Source organism: Macrobrachium rosenbergii, chromosome 1 (assembly GCF_040412425.1).
Source record: "Macrobrachium rosenbergii isolate ZJJX-2024 chromosome 1, ASM4041242v1, whole genome shotgun sequence".
Lineage (NCBI taxonomy): Eukaryota > Metazoa > Arthropoda > Malacostraca > Decapoda > Palaemonidae > Macrobrachium > Macrobrachium rosenbergii.
Window position 1 is genome coordinate 34,321,069 of NC_089741.1, and position 22,803 is coordinate 34,343,871.

The following is a 22,803-nucleotide window of genomic DNA, read 5'->3' on the forward strand; positions in this document are numbered from 1 at the left end:
TTATTATTATTATTATTATTATTCCCAACCAACTCATCTTAGGATATGCATCATTATTATTATTATTATTATTATTATTATTATTATTATTATTATTCCCAGCCTAACCTAGCTTAGCATAGGATCCTCACAATTATTATTATTATTATTATTCACAATATTATTATTATTATTATTATTATTATTATTATTATTATTCCCAAGCAGCTCATCTTAGGATATGTATCATTATTATTATTATTATTATTCCCAACCAACTCATCTTAGGATATGTATCCCCCGCAGTATTAATTGAACCAAACAGATTATTATTATTATTATTATATTATTATTGAAAGAGAAACCCACAAGATTGCTGGGCCTTGAACCAGCCTGACTACCTCATCTCTTGAAAAAGGGTCACAGTTAGGACCTGAAAGTGCTCGAGATCAAAGTAATATGTAAATATTTACCAGTAAACAAGTTATACACAGGAATCTTGTGGGTTTCTCTTTCCATCTTCAGAAGAAAACTGAAAGAAGTTTTTGTTTGGTTCATTATTATTATTATTATATTCCCAACCTAACCTAGCTTAGCATATGCATCCCCCACAATATGAACTGAACCAAACAGATTAATATTCATATCTCTCTCTCTTTCTCTCTCTCTGCCCCTCCAGGCTGGTGGCGTTCGTTAAGTACCTGCAATGTATGGTCTACTTGTTGAGAACTTCTGCGAGTACATCAAGGACAAGTATGGCGAGGACACTTGGGAAGAGATTCGGAGGCAGGCCAAGATCGACCAGCCCGCCTTCAGCACGCATCACACCTACGACGAGAAACTTATTCCTAGGTTGGCGGCGAAGGCCGTGGAGGTACGGTAAAGTTACAAAGTCGCCAATGGCTTAGAAATAGAGTCGAAACCGGTCAGGACCTGGCCCGTTCTCTTATTTTTTTCCACCTGCCGTAATGTGATAAACAGATCATGTGTTAATGTGATTATAATCGTGTATATACTTTATATATATATATATATATATATATATATATATATATATATATATATATATATATATATATATATATATATATATATATATATATATATATATATATATATATATATACATACATATGTATATATATATATATATATATATATATGTATATATATATGTATACATATATATACATACATATGTATAATATATATATATATATATATATATATATATATATATATATATATATATATATATATATTTATATATATTACATCTGTCAATATAATTTAACAAGTGATTTATATACATATGTAATTTGATGGAGATAAATAGAAAAAGAGGATTTTGCAGTCATATTAATCATCTCTCTCTCTCTCTCTCTCTCTCTCTCTCTCTCTCTCTACAGATCCTGGGAGTCAAAAACGAGGACCTGATGTTCGGGATGGGGAATTCTTCGTCCAGTTCGTCGGGCAATACGGATATGACAGAGTTCTCTCCGTTTTTAGGAGACACGTCCATGATTTCCTAAATGGTGAGTCATTCTGAGATAAGTATAAACAGATATATATAAATTTATATATATATATATATATATATATATATATATATATATATATATGCATTATATATATAAACAATATATAAATATATATATATATATATATATATATATATATATATATATAAACAATTTATAAATAAATATTATATATATATATATATATATATATATATATATATATATATATATATATATATACATATATATATACAGTATATATTTATGAATATATTATGTTTATATATATGTGTGTGTGTCTGTGTCTGCGCCTGCATTTGAGTGTGTGTGCGTGTTCGCGCGCGCGTATGAAAGTATATAAGTCATATTTCCTCAGCATGCGCTTTTTTTTTCTCGTAAAGAAAGTGGCCTCTAGAAGGCCGTAAATTCTCAGTCCTCAACAAATGTTGGGTGTATGAAGTTGCTAGCCCCATGCCCTCCTCGTCCATGGCAGAGACCCACCACAGTTGACCACCAACTGCGTACCTAATTCAGTGCCTTGGTCAATGGATCTTTTCAGGAAACTGGCACGTTCGTATCCTCCCATGGGATCGATCTTGGGTTTCTCTGTGGGGAAGAGGTGCACGTCTTGAGATTGAAGGCATACAGTTTATTTGTATGTATATCATGTAAATAAAAGTATACTCTGATTGAGGAGTGCTAAATCATAACAAAATTTCAGTATGTGATGTCACCATGTTCTTTTAAAGTATTTATTATTATTATTATTATTATTATTATTATTATTATTATTATTATTATTATTATTATTATTATTATTATTCAGAAGATGAGCCTTGTTCATACGAAAAAGGCTACAGGGGCCATTGACTTGAAATTCAGTCTTTCAAAAAATATGGTGTTCATTTGAAAGAAGTAGCCGAAGGGTAATGGGAAATACAGAAAGAAGAGATCACTTATTGGAAAAGAAAAAATAAATGAACAAACTAATAAATAAATAGATAAAAATGTATGTAAATTAATACAATACATGGAGAATTGCTTTAGGCAGCAATACATTACAACTTTTGAGGTTCCAGCTACACAAAATCCTCAGAGAGGAGAAACTATTCTCCTTAATATATAGGTAAAGTAAATTGCATATACTATTTTTCTGTTTTTTTAATGCAGAAGAGATTAAGACTCTTTCTTACCTCTGTATGACAGTTATGATTCCATGTTAGAATTAAGGATGCAAAATCATATTTACTACTACCTTTACCTATCTTAAGGGGGAATCCTTTATTCCTCAAGGATTCTTTCTTAACATTGGTCAAGTAAATTGTAAATATTATTTTGCATCATTTTAATGTACAAAAGTCTTAAGATCTTATTTTTGCCTCTGTGTATAACAGTTATGAATCAGTATCACAATAACCTTCCTTCTGTTTTAGGTTTCTGTAAAGAAAATTATTGTGCTGGCATTGTCTGTCCGTCAGCAATTTTTTCTGTCCGCACTTTTTCTGTCTGCCCTCAGATCTTAAAAACTACAGAGGCTAGAGGGCTGCAAATTGGTATGTTGGTCATCCACCCTCCTTTCATCAAACATACCAAATTACAGCCCTCTAGTCTCACTAGTTTTTATTTTATTTAGTGTTAAAGTTAGCCATAATCGTGCTTCTGGCAATGAAATAGGATAGGCCACCACCGGCCCGTGGTTAAAGTTTCATTATACCGAGACCCCTGAAATACAGATCTATTTTAGGTGGCCTTGATTATATGCTGTACAGAATACACCAAAGAAACTTCTGGCAAATTTTTACTTGTATTTTCTTATTTTCTCACAGGGTTAGACAACCTTCACGAGTACCTCAAGTTTTCCTACCCAGCATGCGCCTCCCTCATTCTTCTGCGAAAGTGAGTCGAGAGACGGCATGTTACTTCACTATAGATCTAAAAGACGAGGCTACGCCTATTATACGATGGGTCAAATCACTCAGGTAAGTTTGTGGAACTGCGAGGTTTTCCTCCTGTTACACCTTTCAAACCTTCTCTTCTCAATTTCCCTTTCAGCGCTGAATGACCTCATCGTAGGTCCCAGTTGGCTTGGCCTTCGGCCCAAATCATATATTTTGATTTCAGTTCCAGTCACCATCTTGTTCTCATCGGTCACTAACTGAGAGTTGGTCGACCCAAGATCCTTCAAATATACTCTGAGTATATTCAAAGGACCTCGGGTCGACTTTCCTTTCAGACTCAGCTACGGGTCATTCAGAATCCCATTAAAAAAAGTCACAGGAAAAAAAAAAAGTGACAGAAAAAGTCACAGGAAAGTCACAATGATTTATGGTGGCCAGTAATAAAGTCACAGTTAAAAAGTAACTTAACCTAACCTGTAACCCTATAACCTAACCTAACCTATGCTATAAACTAACCTAACCTATAACCTAACCTAACCTAATCTATCCTATAACCTAACCTAACCTAACCTATCCTATAACCCAACCTAACCTATCCTATCCTATCCTGTAACCCAACCTAACCTAATCTATCCTATAACATAACCTAAGCTAACCTATCCTATAACCCAGCCTAACATAGCTTAACCTATCCTATAACCCAACCCAACCTACCTAATGTATCTTATAACCCCACCTAACCTAACCCTAACAACCTAACCTATCCTATAACCTAACAACCTAACCTATCCTATAACCCAACCTAGCCTAACGACTACCGGCGACCATAAATTAATATGACTTTTTTCCTGTGACTTTTTCCCATAACTTTATTACCCGGCCACCGTCATTCATTAACCACAGCACTCCCTCCTCCTCTTCCTCAACAGGTTTACAAAACGCTATAAACAGACAGCTGAATCCGCTGCTGAACCAGATGTGTGTGGTTGCGGTGCAGTCACCTTCCAGCTGACTTCGACAACACCGCCTTCAGTAACCAAAGTCAACCTGACCATGATCCGGGATGAACGATCTTCGCCCTGCAGCGTTATGCTCTTCAGAAGTCTTCCCCTTCTGCATGCTCTTGGTGGACATTATATCTGTTCTGCTACTTCTGTTGATATATTATCCATTTCAGGGACCGGTAATCACTTTTCTCTAATATCTTTCAAACCAATTATTTGATCAAAATGGCTTTGATTAGTGTGAGCACCTCCTGCTAGTTTTGGTAATATGGTGCGTTATCAAATCGTTTTAGTTAAGGCGTTTACTCTTGACTTACATGGTGTTGCCAAAGCATCGCCAAAACTGGCGCATTCGGAACGTCCTTTATCCCCATCCCGTCCCTCCCTCTCCCTTCCCCTCCTCATCCTTCCCTCAACCCACTTTCCTGCCCTCCCATCTCCGCCCCCCCTTTCCCATCTATGGGGGGATAATGGACGTTCGATTGTGTAGATCAGTCCTGCTGACTCATGCGGCTTGCCTTTAAAAGTCAAAAGAGTAAACCTTAACTAACACCATTGGACAATGCACTATATTACCAAAAAATTAGCGGGATATTATCTTGTACACTGCGTCAGCATATTTTCGATCAAATAATTAGTTTTAAGATATTTGAGAAAAACAATGACTTGAGGTCCCTGAAATAGTAGTTTTAAGGGGTCGTGCCGTTCTGGAATGATTGTAGGTTGGTGTTCACTGATCTTCGGCGGTGGCGTGCACGTGAATTCAACATTTCTCTGAATGAGACCACGTTTTTCTGATTTTTTTTTTCGTGCTTGATTGTTCTAGGACAAACGATTCTAGATGAAGTTTGCCACATTTAAATGCTCATTAATGTTGATTACCTCTTGATACATTAGAAGAAAACGTTTCAGCTTACAGGCTGGCAGCTTCCAGGAAACATGGAGAGGTAATAGTTTTGTAATCAATAGGATTTTACATTCAAACATGAATTTAGATTTCCTCGCTTCAGTACACACCTTTCCCCTGAATGTAGAAGAAAACGTTTCCGCTCACAGGCAGGCAGTTTCCAGGAAACATGGAATGAAACTGTTCTGTAATCAATGGGTTTTTAAATTCAAACGTGAAATTAGATTTCCTTGCTTCGATATACTCGTTTCCCTGAACTGTATATATACGAGTCAGATGACTGAAAGAAATCGTATGTTTTTGTTGTTTCCATGAATGATTTTGGGAGTTTTGTTAGCGCCATTCAGATCCATTGAAAAGTATTCATATAATAGACTTTTTGCTTTTTGTATCTCCCTTTCTGATGATATTGCCTTTCATCTACACAGGCACCTGATAACATCTTAATTACGTAATATCTACCTGTAATCATTGTTAGCGATATTATAGTGTTTGATAGTTGTTAATGATATGAATTGGTTAGTATCACTAACTGCATAGTTTACAATGGCGTTCATTCATTAGATACATGCCTGTCGAATAAGTTGTATTATAAAATCTATTGATCTGTTTATCAGTCTTGTCTGTGTATATGTATATATATATATATATATATAGATATATATATATATATATATATATATATATATATATATATTTGCATATATATGTATATATAGTAAACCCTGTATTCGTGGGTGAGGCTGCACCCCCACCCCGTGCAAATAGCTAAAATCCACAAATACTTAAAACCCTCTAAAAACACTTAGAACTTCCTATTTTGATAGTTTAAACAAAGAAAAGCCTATAAAAATGCTTATACCTGAGTATTTAATAGTTTTATCACAAAAAGTGCATTTAGTCATGAAAGTGATATGAAAATGCAGTATTAGTGAATATTTCTCAGTGAAAAATACTGCGAATGGGCGAATTTTCTGCAAATGATGGGTCGATACGTTCCACAGAGAAATCCGTGAATGCGAGAGTCTGCAAATCATGAGAACGCAAATACAGGCGGATTACTGTATATAGTATATATATATATATATATATATGATAAAATATATGATCAGTTGACGTAAACCATTGAGCCATCAAGAGTATATCTTTTGCCAAGATTGAAATACTGTTTTACCCGTCGTGAGCGGGGAAATATACTAGCCTCGACAATATGACAGTTCATTAGTGCGTTTGGAAAGCTTGAAATTTTATCACACCGTGATTTATATACAATCATGAAGCTGAAATATCTCTGATTATATGATAAATGAATTGGAAAACCTGAAGTGATAAACCATTGAGCCATCAAGAGAGGTATTATCGTACTGTTTGAAAATCGCAATAATGACAGTTCATGCGTTTATATGAAAAAACACTTGAATTTTATACAATCGGCAAAAGATTGATACCTTTTGCAATGGTTTGTCAAACTCTAAGCGGTTCACCTGAACCGAAGCGTGAATTTCGAGTGATTTTATGAAAATGCGTGTCAAATTTTTGGGTCCTAGAACTTTCCACGGGAGTCGGCAAAAGATTTTGGCTCAACCTGCTGAAACGTCGCGGGTTTGTCCCCACGTGAAATTCTGATGAATTTGCCAAGATGATTGTATATAAATCACGGTGTGATAAAAATTTCATAACAAAGAGCTGCGTGTTCCCAAACGTGCCAATGAACTGTCTTCCACGACGGGTAAAAACAGAGAATACCTTCTTGATGGCTCAATGGTTTACGTCAACTGAGTTAACATTCATTTATCCTGAAACCTTCGGCGACATCCAACGGAGATTGATATTAAGCGACTGGAAACTTCATGATTATATGTATATATATATATATATATATATATATATATATATATATATATATATATATATATATATATATATATATATATATAATTTTTTGCTTGAAATTCTGAGTGAATCTGACCTGAAAACCTGAAGTGATTTTTATCTGAAAATGCAGAGAATTTTGGATATAAAACTTTAGGGATTTTTTGCTTGAAACTCTAAGCGGTTCCCACCTGGAACCCTGTGGGATTTTTTGCCCTGAAACTCCTAAGTCATTTTTTCCAGAATCCACGAGTGATTTTGACCTGAAACTTTGCGTGATGTTTGCATGAAACCGAGAGTCATTTTCTTTCAGAAACCTGATTAACATTCACCTGAAACCTTGAGTGACATTTGCCTGGAAACCTGCGTAATTTCTGCTTGAAACCTAGAGAGATTTTTGCCTGATACCCATTTGATATTGTCTGAAACTCTAAAGAAGTTTTCTCCAGAATCCATAAGTAATTTTGAAAGTTTTTTTTTTTGAGAGATTTTGCCTGAAACCCCATTTGATATTGTTTGAAACTCTAAAGTAGTTTTTTCCAGAATCTAAGAGTGAATTTGACCAGAAACTATGCGTGATTTTTGCATGAAACCCTGAGAGACTTTTACCTGAAACCTTGTGTGATATTTGCATGAAACCTTGAGTGACATTTGCTTGAAACCCTGTTTGATATTGTCTGAAACTCCAAAGTAGTTTTTTCCAGAATCCATGCGTGGATTTGACCAGAAACTTTGCGTGATTTTTGCATGAAACATTGAGAGATTTTTACCTGAAACCTTGAGTGACATTTGCCTGAAACCCTTAAGAGATATACCCTGAGACCCCATTTGATATTGTCTGAAACTCTAAAGTAGATTTTTCCAGAATCCATGCGTGAATTTGACCAGAAACTTTGCGTGATTTTTGCATGAAACTTAAGAGATTTTTACCTGAAACCTTGAGTGACATTTGCTTGAAACCCTGTGAGATATACCCTGAGGCCACGAGCGATTATCACGTTTAACTATGAAGGTTTTTTTTCGATTGATTGATGGATTTTTCCATTGCAGAAACAAAATGGTCGTGAAATACATCGGGAACAGCCTGATGCAGGTGATGCCGAATCTCGTGGGCAAGAAGATCCCGGACTGGTTCGACCTGGTCCGCCCACACGTCGACTTCCGGTTCGAGAGTGTAAGTGTCCCCTTCCCCCTTGCACGACCGTTGCACGACCCTATTAATATCATTATCATTATTATTATTATTTCTTGATTTGTCCTGAGGGTGTGGTATTGAAAGCCCATACAAGCTGAAACATATCTGCCCCCGGGCAAATTCAGTAGTAGATCCTGTTGTGTGTGTTTTGATTCTGGTGACCGAACGTAGATCTGCTAGATGATGATAAACGTAGGAAGTCTAAATACTGTAGAAGAAAGAATGACTTTTAACTCATGTTCATAAAAGAAACACGTAGTTTGACCAAACAGCTCACTCTAATCACATTTTGTATCTCTCCTTCATACTGTAGAAGTTTGTGTTGCATTCTGTAGATATAAAGAGAATAAAATAATACAAACGAAAACCTGTAGAATTGAAGAAATAACCTTAAAGTGCAGCGAGAGTTACCTTAAGATTTTATTTCCTCATCCGCTGCCTTTGCCAGATTATCCGCTACGTAAACAACATCTTCGAACTGGTGATTGATTGCACACGAGCTTTCATACTTTTTTGCGCTCGTAGACTCGCTTTTGTTGTTGTTGTTGTTCTTCTTCTTCTTGAAAACCTGCATGTCTCTGTGTCTGCACTCCTCCTCGTTACCTTAACCACAGCACCTACTGAGGTCACGTGACTCGTGAAAGGAACTGTCACTCACTCATTCATTCTTCTTCTTGGAGAATGACTCAGGAAATGGCAGTGATTGATAGAAATCTGTTTATCAGTGACTACGATCCTGATAACAACAGTACCTAATGAGGTCACGTGACTCGTGAAAGGAACTGTCACTCATTCATTCATTCTTCTTCTTGAGAATGACTCAGAAATGGCAGTGATTGATAGAAATCTGTTTATCAGTGACCACGATCCTTATAATAACAACAGCACCTAATGATGTCACGTGACTCATGAAAGGAGCTATCACTCATTCATTCATTCTTCTTCTTGGAGAATGACTCAGGAAATGGAAGTGATTGATAGAAATCTCTTTTTGTCAACAGCACCTAATGAGGTCAAGTGAATCGTGAAAGAAGTGTCACTCACTCATTCAATCATTCTTCTGTGAGGCGTGCTTGCGAGATTCATTCAAAGTTCTCCACTTTTTTATTTTTCTATCAAGCGACACTAGTCACCGATTGCTTCCAAGGGGATGTTGGGATGATCCTTAATATATTTTTGGATTAAAGAAATATTAACTTAATCAGGCCACTGGACATTATCTCAGTCTTAGATAATTTTCGAAGGCTCTCCTGTTGTCATATCCCTATAAACTATAACGATAGTATCGGTGTAATTATATTTTTCCTGAAGAAAATTAAATTCATAAATGCAGGGACGGGACACATCTCTCCTAACTTTCAGATAACAAACACAAACATATGGAAATCAAAAAATGAATTCATAAAATAGCTGATCTTTGATTTCATGTGTAAGGTGGCCTCATCACTCGTTAGAATTTCTTCAGAATCCTTGCGATTAATACACTGAAAATCTTCTTCTGTTCAGATTATGAGGCCTGATATTTCTGTGCAAGGGTAAATAATAAATCCTGGAAGAATGCCGTTCTGTTGTAATTTATACCTGTACAAAATTGATGCACAGGTGTTAGGAGGTGGTTCAGTTTTTCTCTCTTTTTCTCTCTCTCTCTCTCTCTCTCTTCTCTCTCTCGGTGTGTGGATTCTAATGGGAATGAAGTCTCTCTCTCTCTCTCTCTCTCTCTCTCTCTCTCTCTCTCTGTGTGTGTGTGTGTGTGTGGAATCTCTCTCTCTCTCTCTCTCTCTCTCTCTCTCTCTCTGTGTGTGTGTGTGTGTGTGTGGATTCTAATGGGAATGAAGTCTCTCTCTCTCTCTCTCTCTCTCTCTCTCTCTCTCTCTCTCTCTCTCTCTCTTTAACCTGAGTCTTTAATAGTCATAGTTTGGATTTGCAGTATACAGTCTGCTGTGTATACTGCAAAAGTATACAGTATACGTAGTATACGTATAACTATGCTTATTGAAAAAATCCGCCTATTTTATGAATCCTAATTTTAACAGTATTATCACTGATACATTTTGGACCCAGAGGAATTCGCCATATGTTCATAGCAAGACTAAATAGAATGAGTGTTGGTTAAAACATATTCCTGCAATATAAATGTTGCTGATTTATTTTGCGTACGATTTCTGTCAGTCATTGCCATTTCGAGACATTGCACTCCTTTGCACGCATGCGCACGTTTAATGCCCACCAGCGTGCTTTCATGAGTCAGTTGCTTGATGTTTGCATTGAATTGTTTTTCTTATTCATGAAAAATTACTCGTTTTAGGTGTGATGTTGCCTTACTGGGTATTTATGATTGAACAAATTGTTTCTTGTTTTTTTAATTTTCATTTTTCAATTTTTTTATGAAATATCTATATCAGATGTGTCGTTTTTGGGCATAATTGATATATATAATTTAATCTTTATTCTGATTCTGTTTATATTTGGTTTTTAAATGATATTTATGAAAAAAATTTTTTACTTATTTTCATAATTACGTTTTTTTATGAGAGTATAACCTCTGTTAGATTTGTCGGTTTTTTCATAATTGGTATTTATGGTTGAGCAATTTTTTTTTATTTTCATAATTTCGTTTTTTTATGAAAGTATAACCTATATTAGATTTGTCGGTTTTTTGACATAATTGATACTTATAATTCAATCTTTATTCTCATTCAAATTTTTTTTATTGAAAATATTGTTTATTTTTGGAGCAATTATGATTTTCTTTTTAACTTTTGGATATTTGTGTTTAGATATTTGACTTTTCTTATTCATGTTTTTTTAAATATTTCTTATGGTTCTCAAAAAACTGAAAATCGTTGCTGAATGTTTGAATAACGGTGATGAAATTTCTGAACAAATTTCCGTTTCTTTTTTTTTTTTTTAAACCTCCGGTTATTTTTAGGGACATTTGATAGCATTTTTAAAACTGGTCATTTTTTCGGGAATTTAAAAAGTTTTTAAAAATCTAGTAATTTTTTCGGAAAATAAAAAACTGGTCATTTTTTCGGGAATTTTAAAATATTTTAAAAATCTAGTAATTTTTTCGGAAAATAAAAAAAAGAAATGCCAAGTTTTCGGATTCTTTTTAGAATTTAGAAATCTAGTCATTTTTTCGGAAGATTTATAAATGAAAGCACTTGGTTTTTCGGATTTTTTATTTTACAAAACTTAATTTTTTCGGAAATTTTTAGAAGATTTTTAAAACTGGCATTTTTTCGGAAATTTTAAGAAATTTTAAACATTCTGGTATTTTTTTCGAACTATAAAATTTTTAAAACTGGTAATTTTTTCGGAAATTTTAGGAAAATGTAAAACTCGTAATTTTTTTCGAAAACGTTTTAAAATTTAAAAACTGGTAATATCTTCGGAAATTTTATAAGAATTTTTTAATTTTATAAGAATTTTTAAAAATCTGGTAATTTTTTCGAAATTTTATAAAATAAAAAAATTTAGACATTTTTTCAGAAATTTCGTAAAATTTTTAAAAATTTTGAAAACTGGTAGTTTTTTTTTTTTTTTTTTTTTTAGAAATTTACGTTTTTTTTTTTTAAATTCTGGTGGTTTTTTCGGAAAATTTTTATGAAATTTTTTAAAATTATAATTTTTTCGGATTTTTTAAAAATTCTGGTAATATCTTCGGAAATTTCATCACTGTGAATCAAATATTTAGCAACAATTTTTCAATCTTTTTAGAACTTTAAGAAATATTTACAAAAATATGAGCAGAGGAAAAGAAAAAGAAGTCTAGACGTTTTTTAACCAATGACAAATGTATAACCTCTGTGTACACAAGTATAAGTTCTTGCGTCTGTTATTATCTACTTTGATAAATTTTCATTGATTATTGATACTTTTTCTCGTCATTTCAGATACCTACCACTTTGATCTCTCGCTAATCAGAACTATCAAAGAATTACTTATCTTTTGTATGAGCTTATCTCTTCCAAATGCGTTTGTTTGAGTTACTTATGTATACCATTCATTTAACTCGTTAAGATATTCTTCATTTTAATTCTAGCTGCTTCGCAGATTAACTTTTTTTTATTATCTCTATCAATTCGTGTATGAAGTTACTGATCGAACTTGAATTTTTTCATATATATATATATATATATATATATATATATATATATATATATATATATATATATATATATATATATATATATATATATATATATATATATATATATATATATATATATTCATGCATAATTTTCTGACAGTTCCTACAACGCATCTTTCAATTTGTTTTCGAGCCTGACTCAATCAGAGCGAAGGCTATAGTCAATAACCTCTCCCGAAAATAGTCGTCTTTCCTCATCGCTTTGAACGTCAGCATTCACCGAAAGGCTTAATTGACGTCACTCTCCCAATTAAAGGTCGCAGTGACGTCACGGCTCACCAAACGAGCTAATTGGGCCTCGCTAATTAATGGAATCACTGAAACGAGAGTCACCTTCCTTCCGTTTTATTGCCCAGGTGGTTTTGTGGCTTCCAGGTGAAAAACTTTGGGGTTTCTGGTAAATGGAAAGCAGGCATTGAAGTTCGGTCCTCGTATTTTCGCCTGTGAATTTCTGGATTTCATACCTGCTTTAGATTTATTTACCTCAGAAAGAAATATTCCATTTTCTTCTCGACCTCATGAGAGGATGGCCCTTCTAGGGATGGAAATTTTGACAAAGACAAAATTGTTTTTATTCTTATCGTGCCTTCTTTTTATCACCTGGCTTTGTTACGTGGAAATAACCGTCTCTTTTTTCTGTTTTATTACACCCCGTAGGGGCAGTGCTGTCATTGCATCTCACGTGGTGTACTGCAGGCATTACACCAGTGGTTCTTAACCTTTTATTACCACTAAGAGTTGGTTCCCGCCCCTTGCATCTATGAGTAAAATTCCTCCCAGATTTAAAGGAAAATGAAAAAGAAAGAGAAAGAGAAGAGGTGTTTTTATTCTTTGGGAATGAATTAGTGAGATACTTGACACTACTTCTTAGCTACTAGATCTTGAATGCGTGGTTGAATATTAAGAGAATTATTAATATAAAATAAGAGAATTTTTCATTTTTCTCTGGGGCTTGCAAACCCCCCCCCCTGGAAATTGCTGACGCCCTCCAGGTTAAGAACCACTGCATTATACTGAAGGCTGTTTGCAGCGTCCCTTCGGCCCCAAGCAGCAACCGATTTTCAGCCTTTTACTGTACCTCTCCTCCCACTTCCTTTCTTCAGCGTTTTGCCTCACCTCCCACTCCAACCACTGCACTGATAGCTGAAAGTGCCCCAGTGCTCGGCTTCGGAGCCAGATTTTCAGATCTATTTTATTTCGAGGAAACGTCTTTATGGGATTAGGGTTTTAGTCAAGACGGAGTCCAGCTGAGTAGTTTGTTTTTTCTTCATTGCTGTTTTTTTTTTTTTTTTCGGAAGCATTTTTTTTTATATTTACCTTTCGTCTACCTTGGGAAGCTTTTTAATTTTCTATTTTTTTTTTACCTTTCGTCTACCCTGGGGTGCTTCTTATTATGGTATTTTCTTCTGGAGACGTTTGCTCTGCAAATTAATCGCCCTTTGGGCATATATTTTAATAATAATAATAATAATAATAATAATAACAACAACTGTAAGATACCCTTCTTTTGTAGTTTTTAAGTGCATTAGTATATTGTAGCAATCCACAAATAATAATAATAATAATAATAATAATAATAATAATAATAATAATAATAATAATAATAATAATAATAATAACTGTTATGATATTTCTACCTTGATCTGCATCAATCTTTTGCTCTCATTATCCCATATTCTCCGTAGGGGGTTAGTGCCGTCAGTGCACCTCATGCGGTGCACTCTAGGCATTACTTAAGGTTCTTTGCAGCGTGCCCTCGGCCCCTGGCTGCAACCCCTTTCGTTCCTTTTACTGTACCTCCTTTCATATTCTCTTTCTTCCATCTTACTTTCCACCCTCTCCTATTAATTGATTCATAGTGCAACTGCTTTGAGGTTTTCCTCCTGTTACACCTTCCACACCTTTTACTGTCAATTTCCGTTTCAGCACTGAATGACTTCATAGGTCCCAGTGCTTGGCCTTTGGCCTAAATTCTATATTCCATTCAGTTCATTGTCTCATGCCTTCATACGCGGGCTTTCTATTATTTGAGCACCCGTGCTTAATTGATTGATTTGTTCAATCACAGTATCCACACTCTGGGCCTCTGTGAATTCCCTGTTATAGTAAGTGCACTGTTCCTGTGTTATCGGTGGATGAGATTAAACACATAGCGTCGCTCCTTTTGTCTCCGTTCAGTGTACACCATTCTGCCCTAAAAGTGGAAGACCGCAGTATCTGCAAAAATACAGAACTGAGAAAAATGGCAGACACTGCAGTTTTCCCTTGCCTTACTACTGATTTTGCAGATACTGCAGTTTTCCCTTGCCTTACTACTGATTTTGCAGATACTGCAGTTTTCCCTTGCCTTACTACTGATTTTGCAGACACTGCAGTTTTCCCTTGCCTTACTACTGATTTTGCAGATACTGCAGTTTTCCTTGCCTTACTACTGATTTTGCAGATACTGCAGTTTTACTACTGATTTTGCAGATACTGCAGTTTTCCTAGCCTTACTACTGATTTTTGCAGATACTGCTTATGTGACCCCTAAAATATAAAGCACTGAAGAATCATTCTGAAACTGCAGTAACTTGTGTATTAGCGTTTCACGAGCCCAATGGATGGCACATCTCAGTTTCGAAAATTTTGCAGATACTGCAGTTTCCCTTGCCTTACTACTGATTTTGCAGATACTGCAAATGGGACCCCCTCAGTAAAGCACTGAAGAATCATTCTGAAACTGCAGTAACTTGTGTATTAGTTCTTCACAGCCCAATAGGTGGCGCGTCTCAGTTTCGAAAATTTTGCAGATATTGCAGTTTTCCATTTTAGGGCAGCATTCACCTACACGGAACACCTGTCCATTCACCTGGTGATTTGTGTGACCTTGAATATTTGTCTTAGATTTAAGAATCCCTGTCCTGTTGCATTTTCCAGAGATGTAACCTAGTATCGGAACCTTCCTGAAAAAAGCGGTACGCCACATCTTAAAAACCAACCATAGAATTTTTTTGAAAATGATCTCATTATGTTGCCCATACCCAAATTATTCCCAGGGTATCTTATCTAACCTGCCCTAACCTAAGGGCATGGCAAAAAAAAACCGGGGCTGGGGCAATACTAGCTTACATCTCAGGAATTTGCGTTCCGTTCAAAGTTCACTTTTTTTTTGTTTTTTTGTTTTTGCGTTGTTGGTGTCATATCCATTCTAAATTTTACCTGAGCATTGTAACGTAGTGTTAAATAATCAGCTGATTTTCGTAACTGAGATTAACGTCATTGACATAAATTCTCACCTGTCATCGTTCGTTTATATTTAGATGGCTGGTTAATAAGCTGTAAAATGGTTCTTTTAGATTAAAAAAAAAAACTTAATGTTAATAATTCAAAATAGTACATTTATATAATCGTTTCAAACTTTTTTTTTTTTACCTCGAAAACAAAATCATTTTCCTAAAGAAAAATTGAAAAAAATTATAAAAACAGATAAATATATAAAAGAGTTCTTTTAGATTAAAAATATTTATTCTAACAAATCAAAATCATACATTTAGTAGATCCCAACCTTTTTTTTTTTTTTTTTACCTCAAAAACAAAATCATTTTCATACAGGAAAATTGAAAAATAGTAAAATAGTTAAATATATAAAAGAGTTCCCTTTATATAGAATAAACACATTCTAACAATTCAGAATCGTAAATTGGATCAATCCCAACTTTGTTACCTCAAAAACAAAATATTTTTCATACAGGAAAATATATAAAAAGTAGTAAGATTAGATAAACATAAAATACAACGCTCAAAACGAAAATCATTTTCCTAAAGGAAAATAAAAAATAATAAAAATAGATTCCCAAAGGAAAATGCAAAAATATACATATAAAAACAGATAAATATATAAAATTCTATCTCAAAAACAAAATCATTTAAAATTTAAAAAATAAAAAGATTCCGAAAGGAAAGTGTAAAATAAAATATAAAAAACAGATAAATATATAAAATTCCAGTTCAAAAAAACAAAATCATTGAAAATTTGCAATTTAAAAATTATAAAAAATTACAAAATTATAAAAGTACAACAAAATTCGACGTCGATCCCAACCAGCCCGGCGTGGCATTGTCCCCGCCAGATCCTCCGACGGACGAACAACATCTTCGAGCTGAAGTCCCTGGACGACGCCCTCTTGTCGAAGGGCAAATGAACGGCAACGCCCACCCGCACGAAGAGGATGAACACCCGAAGTGTCTCAGCTTGAAAGGTGAGAGGTGGGGAGGGCGGCGCCCTTGGGATTATTGCCCTGCGGTAGCGCGCACGGTTTTATGTTTCTGATTATTAATTTATGTATTTGTTTCTTTACTTATTTATTTGTTTATCTGTCATCTCTTTGCATCTGATTATTTATTTATCCGCTTATTTATTTATTAATTTATCTGTCATCGCCTGATTATTCATCTGATTTTATTTATTTATTTATTCATTTATTTATTTTTAATTTATCTGTCACCCGCATCTAATTATTTATTTATTCTCTTATTTACTCATTATTTGTCACTTCCTGCATCTGATTATTTATTTATTCACTTATTTATTTTTTTATATATCTGCCATCTCCTGCATCTGATTATTGATTTATTCACTTACTTACTTATTAATTTATCTGTCATCTCCTGCATCTGATTATTGATTCATTTATTCGTTTATCTATTTATTTATTTTTTTATATATTATCAGAGATCAGTCTACAATTTTGACGCCATTGAATGACGATAATAAAATATACCTTGTATTTTCGTTCCCCCTTTTTTTGCAGTTTTAGTTTAAGAGAAATAAAAAAATAAGATATGGGTTACTGAAATATGTGACCCGATTTCGGTCGTATAAGCGCTCTGCCAACACGAATGAAACGCGTATGATACAGTTAACACTTGTGTATTTATCGTTGAAATTACATTACGTTAATTTATGCAGTTACGGTGGGGACGTGCGCTAAGTTTTTACGCGTCACCCCATCACTGTCCCGACGGTCAACCACGCCCACCGCCCGCCCACGCTAAACTGAGGGGACAGCTTTTAAACAGAACATGCACTCGCGGCCCTCAGACCTTATGTCTTCGCTGATTGGCTCCTACTTTTCGAAAAAAGGGCCAATAGGAACGCAGTGTATGGACACCCTTTGTGGCACTCACGCCAAGCGGTCAACGGTTATTTGGCACCTTGGCACCGTTATACCCTGATCACAAAGGCACACACACGGGCAGCAGGTTTTCCGTTACGTCTCAGTCATAAATCACTGCATATGAATCGGTTCGTATGTAAAATTCCTCTCCTCTTCGTTGTTTTAAGTCAACTAAAAATAAATAAATAAATAAAAAAATAAATAAATAAAAAAATAAAAATAGGGCCGAAGTCTCTTCAGCGCAATCGAGTTTTCTGTACAGCTGCTACGGCGTATAATCAAGGCCACCGAAGATAGATCTATCTTTCGGCGGTCTCGGTATACTGTTCTATGAGCCGCGGCCCATGAAGTTTTAATCACGGCCCGGTGGTATCGTATCCTATATCGTTGCCAGAAGCACGATTATGGGTAACTTTAACCTTAAGTAGAATAAAACTACTGAGGGTTAGAGGGCTGCAATTTGGCATGTTTGATGATTAGAGGGTAGATGATCAACATACCAATTTGCAGCCCTCTAGCCTCAGTAGTTTTCAAGATCTGAGGGCGACAGAATAAGTGCGGACGGACAGATAAAGCTGGCACAATAGTTTTCTTTTACAGAAAACTAAAGCGACAGAATTAAGACAACTGAATGATAAAATAGACCTTGTGTTTTCGTTCATTTTTTTTGTAGCTGTCGTTCAAGAGAAATGAAAATTATTAAGAGACGCCTTACTTAGGCATGTAATATAATTCTTCATAACATTTAGGAGGTCAGTTCAGAAAAGCGACCCAATTAATACAATTGAATGATAAAAATATACCCTTTTTTTGTAGTTTAGTTCAAGGAAATAAACATTAAAATGCAGTTTACTTGAATATTTAATATTCTCTCCTCTTAGTCATCTCTAAGTCAAGTATAAGAATAATACAATTGAATGATAAAATATACCTTTTTTTGTAGTTTTAGTTCCAGGAAATAAACATCAAAATATAGCTTGCATTTGAATACTTAATATTCGTCTCCTCTTAGTAATCTCTAAGTCAACCATAAAAAAAAAATAAAATAGGCAGCTGAAAGAAAGCAATTGCTTCCAAAAGAATAAATCCTTGCCATTTTTTTCTTTTCTTCTTCCATCCTCCAGGCCAGATAGCCCCGTAGGGTGATAGTACCATCAGTGCACCTCATGCGGTGAACTGTAGACATTGCTGCCCACCCTCTCCTAACAATTGATTCACAGTGCAACTGCTTTGAGGTTTTCCTCCTGTTACACCTTTCAACCTTTTAACTGTCAATTTCCCTTCCAGCGCTGAATGACCTCAAAGGTCCCAGCGCTTGGCCTTAGGCCTAAAGACTATACTCATACGATATTCATTCCAGGCCAGATGATGTACATGGACGAATGGAAGATGATCCTGTTCCTGGCCACACCTATCATGCCCGATCTCGAATCCTTGATGTCCACGGACTCTACATCAACGATTTATCTATGCATGACTTCTCAAGGTACTAAGTTGATGACCGTGTGTGTGTGTGTGTGTGTATGTGTTCAATGCATTACTATCCTAATGCTATTCTCCTTGCATTTTAATCCATTTTTTTATCTTTATTAATTTATTTATTTATTTTTTCTTCTTTTTTAATAAGTTAGACTCTCTTCTTTCTATATTTCCTTTACCTTTCTTACTACCTGATGAACACTATAACATTCTTTGGAAGCTTGAATTTCAAGTCAGTGGCCCCTGTGGTGGCCTTGTTCCATATGAATAGGGTTCATCTACTGAATAATAATAATAATAATAATTTTATTATTTATTTAATAATAATCCCTATGTGTATGTAAGTGTTCTTCACCCCACCTCTGTCCCGTAGACTAAGGGGTCGGTCGCCTTGATGATGCGTCTTCTCCAACCATTCCTATCGACACCATCATCTTCCCAGCAAACCTTTCTTCTCCAAACCCTCCTGAGTCACTTTATCACTCTGTCTAATCCTTTGCTGCCTCCCTGTCGACCTTCTACCTTCTTCACCCCTTCCTCTTCTCCTTTCTTACCACATGCCCATACCATCTCAGTCTCGACTATCTTTGTGTATATAAGTAAGTACACTTGTTCAAATAAGCATATGTCCAAAAACATATAGGCATCTGCATGTCTTCTGAGAGCTGTAGGGCCCAGGAAAGTGGAGTTCACAAAATGCTCTGAGACAGCAAATCTCTGCCAAGGCTGAGTATCCACCTGACAAATGTCTCTTTTTATCAAAATCTAATGCCTTATTGCCAGTCATAAGGCCTGCCCTAGCTCAGACTTTCATAAAATTTCAAAAGTAACCTTTTTCGAAATTTTGCCAAAAGTCAGACAACACAGAAAGAAATCCATTATATCCATAGCGAAGATGATAAGAGGAACCACATGTAATGGTACTTTGTCCAGCCCTGAACACTTTAGTATCGTGGAGGAAAGTGTGTTGATTGTAGAGGGACTGTAGAAGGTTGTTAACTTACTGACCTTGTGTATTTTACACCTGTATGTATGTATGTGTCATGTCTCTCTCTACTCTTTGTTAGAGTACTGTAGGATTACATTAGGGTCGCCTTATGGCAGCACGAACCCTGCCCTCCTAAGTGTAGCAAGCCACGAAAGTGCCTAGGAAACCTGACATGGATCTCAGGACTCTGCCCAACAAACTCATTTCACTGACATCCTTCTATCCTGCCCAGGGACCTGATGCTGGCTGGTACTCATTCACTGATATCCTTCTATCCTGCCCAGGGACCTGATGCTGGCTGGTACTCATTCACTGATATCCTTCTATCCCTGCCCAGGGACCTGATGCTGGCTGGTACCATTCACTGATATCCTTCTATCCTCCCCGGGGACCTGACGCTGGCTGGTACTCATTCACTGATATCCTTCTATCCTCCCCAGGGACCTGATGCTGGCTGGTACTCAGCAATCGGTGGAGCTGAAGTTAGCCTGACCAGGAGCAGCTGAAGAGCAAGAAGTTGGAGGAATCCATGAAGAAGCTGGACGAAGAGATGAAGAGAACGGACGAACTTCTCTACCAGATGATACTGAAGCAGGTGGCCCAGAGGCTGAGGAAGGGAGAGAATCCTGTGGATACGTGCGAGGTGAGGCGATGGAGAGTGTTGCGTCATGGTTCTGGGTCTCAGGGCATCTGTAGACGACACGACACACCGCCCCCCGACTTTTTTTGGCTATGTTTATTTATTATTATAGAATGGCGACTCTCTCTCTCTCGCCTCTCTCTCTCTCTCTCTCTCTCTCTCTCTCTCTCTCTCTCTCTCTCTCTCTCAGGGTGCCTCACACTGAGGGACCTGGGGCAACCTGAACGAACTGTAAGGTCTGTAAGGTAAGTAAGGCCCTCTCTCTCTCTCTCTCTCTCTCTCTCTCTCTCTCTGGGAGAACATTTACTTGAGAATTCTCTCTCTCCCCGAAAAAAAACATTTACCTGAGAATTCTCTCTCTCTCTCTCTCTCTCTCTCTCTCTCTTTGGCTTTACAAATATTCATTGAAGAGTTTTCAAAATCCTTTATACCACCCAAAATAAACAGATGATTCCAGATTCTTTTTCCCATACCATGTAGACAAGCTTGCTGGTGCTTAAGGAATGGTGAGTCATCTTACTGTTTATTATTAATTAGATTATCCATTTAACATAATCTTTCCTTTTAAGGCTGATTTGTAAGATGGAGAGGACCATCAAGGAACCCAGACGTTGTTGGTATATACGTAGCTATCATAGCCGATCTGTTTGGGGGCTCAGCTGCTGGTGTAAACTTGACTTCCTGGGACAGCTTACTTGAACAGTGAAAGTTGTTTTCATAAAAATGGAAGTTATTTTTTTACTCTTTGTTTTCATTTATTTTAATTCAAGACAAGCAACAAACGCATACTTAAAATAATCATATACTTTCCAGACTCACATCAGAGTAGTAAAACTACTGAGATGTTCAATAGTTTTACTGGAGTATACTCAAAACAAATATCGTTCCTGGTGTTTCCTAAGTTTTCTGGTAGCAATATGATGACGAGGGCGCCAAAGACTCCCCCTACGCCGTGACGTCACGAATCTCTGATTTGCTTCTGATGGAAAGAAGGAAGGCGGTGGTCTGCCTTGCCGCCTTCGCCTCTCTCTCTCTCTCTCTCTTGCTCCTCTCTCTCTCTCTCTCTCTCTCTCTCTCTCTCATTGTGGCTCATTCAGCTTGCATTTCTGAGCTGATTCCACCAATTCCTTCTACTTCTGTTACACCCTTTGTTGAAGAAATGGGACCACCGAACCACCGAAATTGACAATGGGGAGACTTCTATTTTTTCTGGGAGGGCATTGTTTGGCCGCCCGCTTCCATGATCTCTTCCACCCCACCCTCCCACGCCCCCAACCCACCTACCCACCAACAGACACATACATACACATTCACTGCCACTAATCCCATGCACCTGACACGGAAAATTGCAGCATAGTAAAGATGATAAGTACATTGGCAGTGGGAATCCTGCACCGTATCTGCAGGAAGTTTAGACCACATACAACGCTGGGCGCCCCAGAGGACATAGACACACACACACATATATATTATATATATATATATATATATATATATATATATATTATATATATATATATATATATATATATATACATTACATTTATATACTAGCTGACTAACCTGGTACAGTCGTGAAAACTGAATGACAACCGATAAATCCTCTCTCTCCTCCCCACCCTCCCTAGCACGCTCTCTCTTCTCTCTCTCTCTCTCTCTCTCTCTCTCCTCTTCTCTTCTCTCTCTCTCTCTCTTCTCTCTCTCTCTCTCTCTCTCTCTACCTTCCTGTTAAGATAGTTGCTCAATTACAATGCCCAGCTTTTTGACATTTTATATTTAACTCCTCCTCACCCCAATTCCTAGGGGCTGAACTTGACTTAAAGGGCATCCGAGTGTCACTATTCATCTCAGCAACCCGAAAACTGTTGATTAAACCCTAATATCTGTCGTTTTGTTTGTACTCGTCACACCCTCCCTTTGTGCCCCTTCAAGTATTCTTTTCCAGATAGTAAGTCACATGTGTACCGAAATGAGGTATGACAATCATGTAGGGTTTATTTAGTTAC

The 22,803-nt window shown here is 36.1% G+C and overlaps 1 pseudogene; it reads left to right on the forward strand.

Moving 5' to 3' along the window:
• Positions 1-22,803, forward strand: part of LOC136840092 (soluble guanylate cyclase 88E-like) — a 92,640-nt pseudogene that overhangs the window by 18,646 nt on the left and 51,191 nt on the right.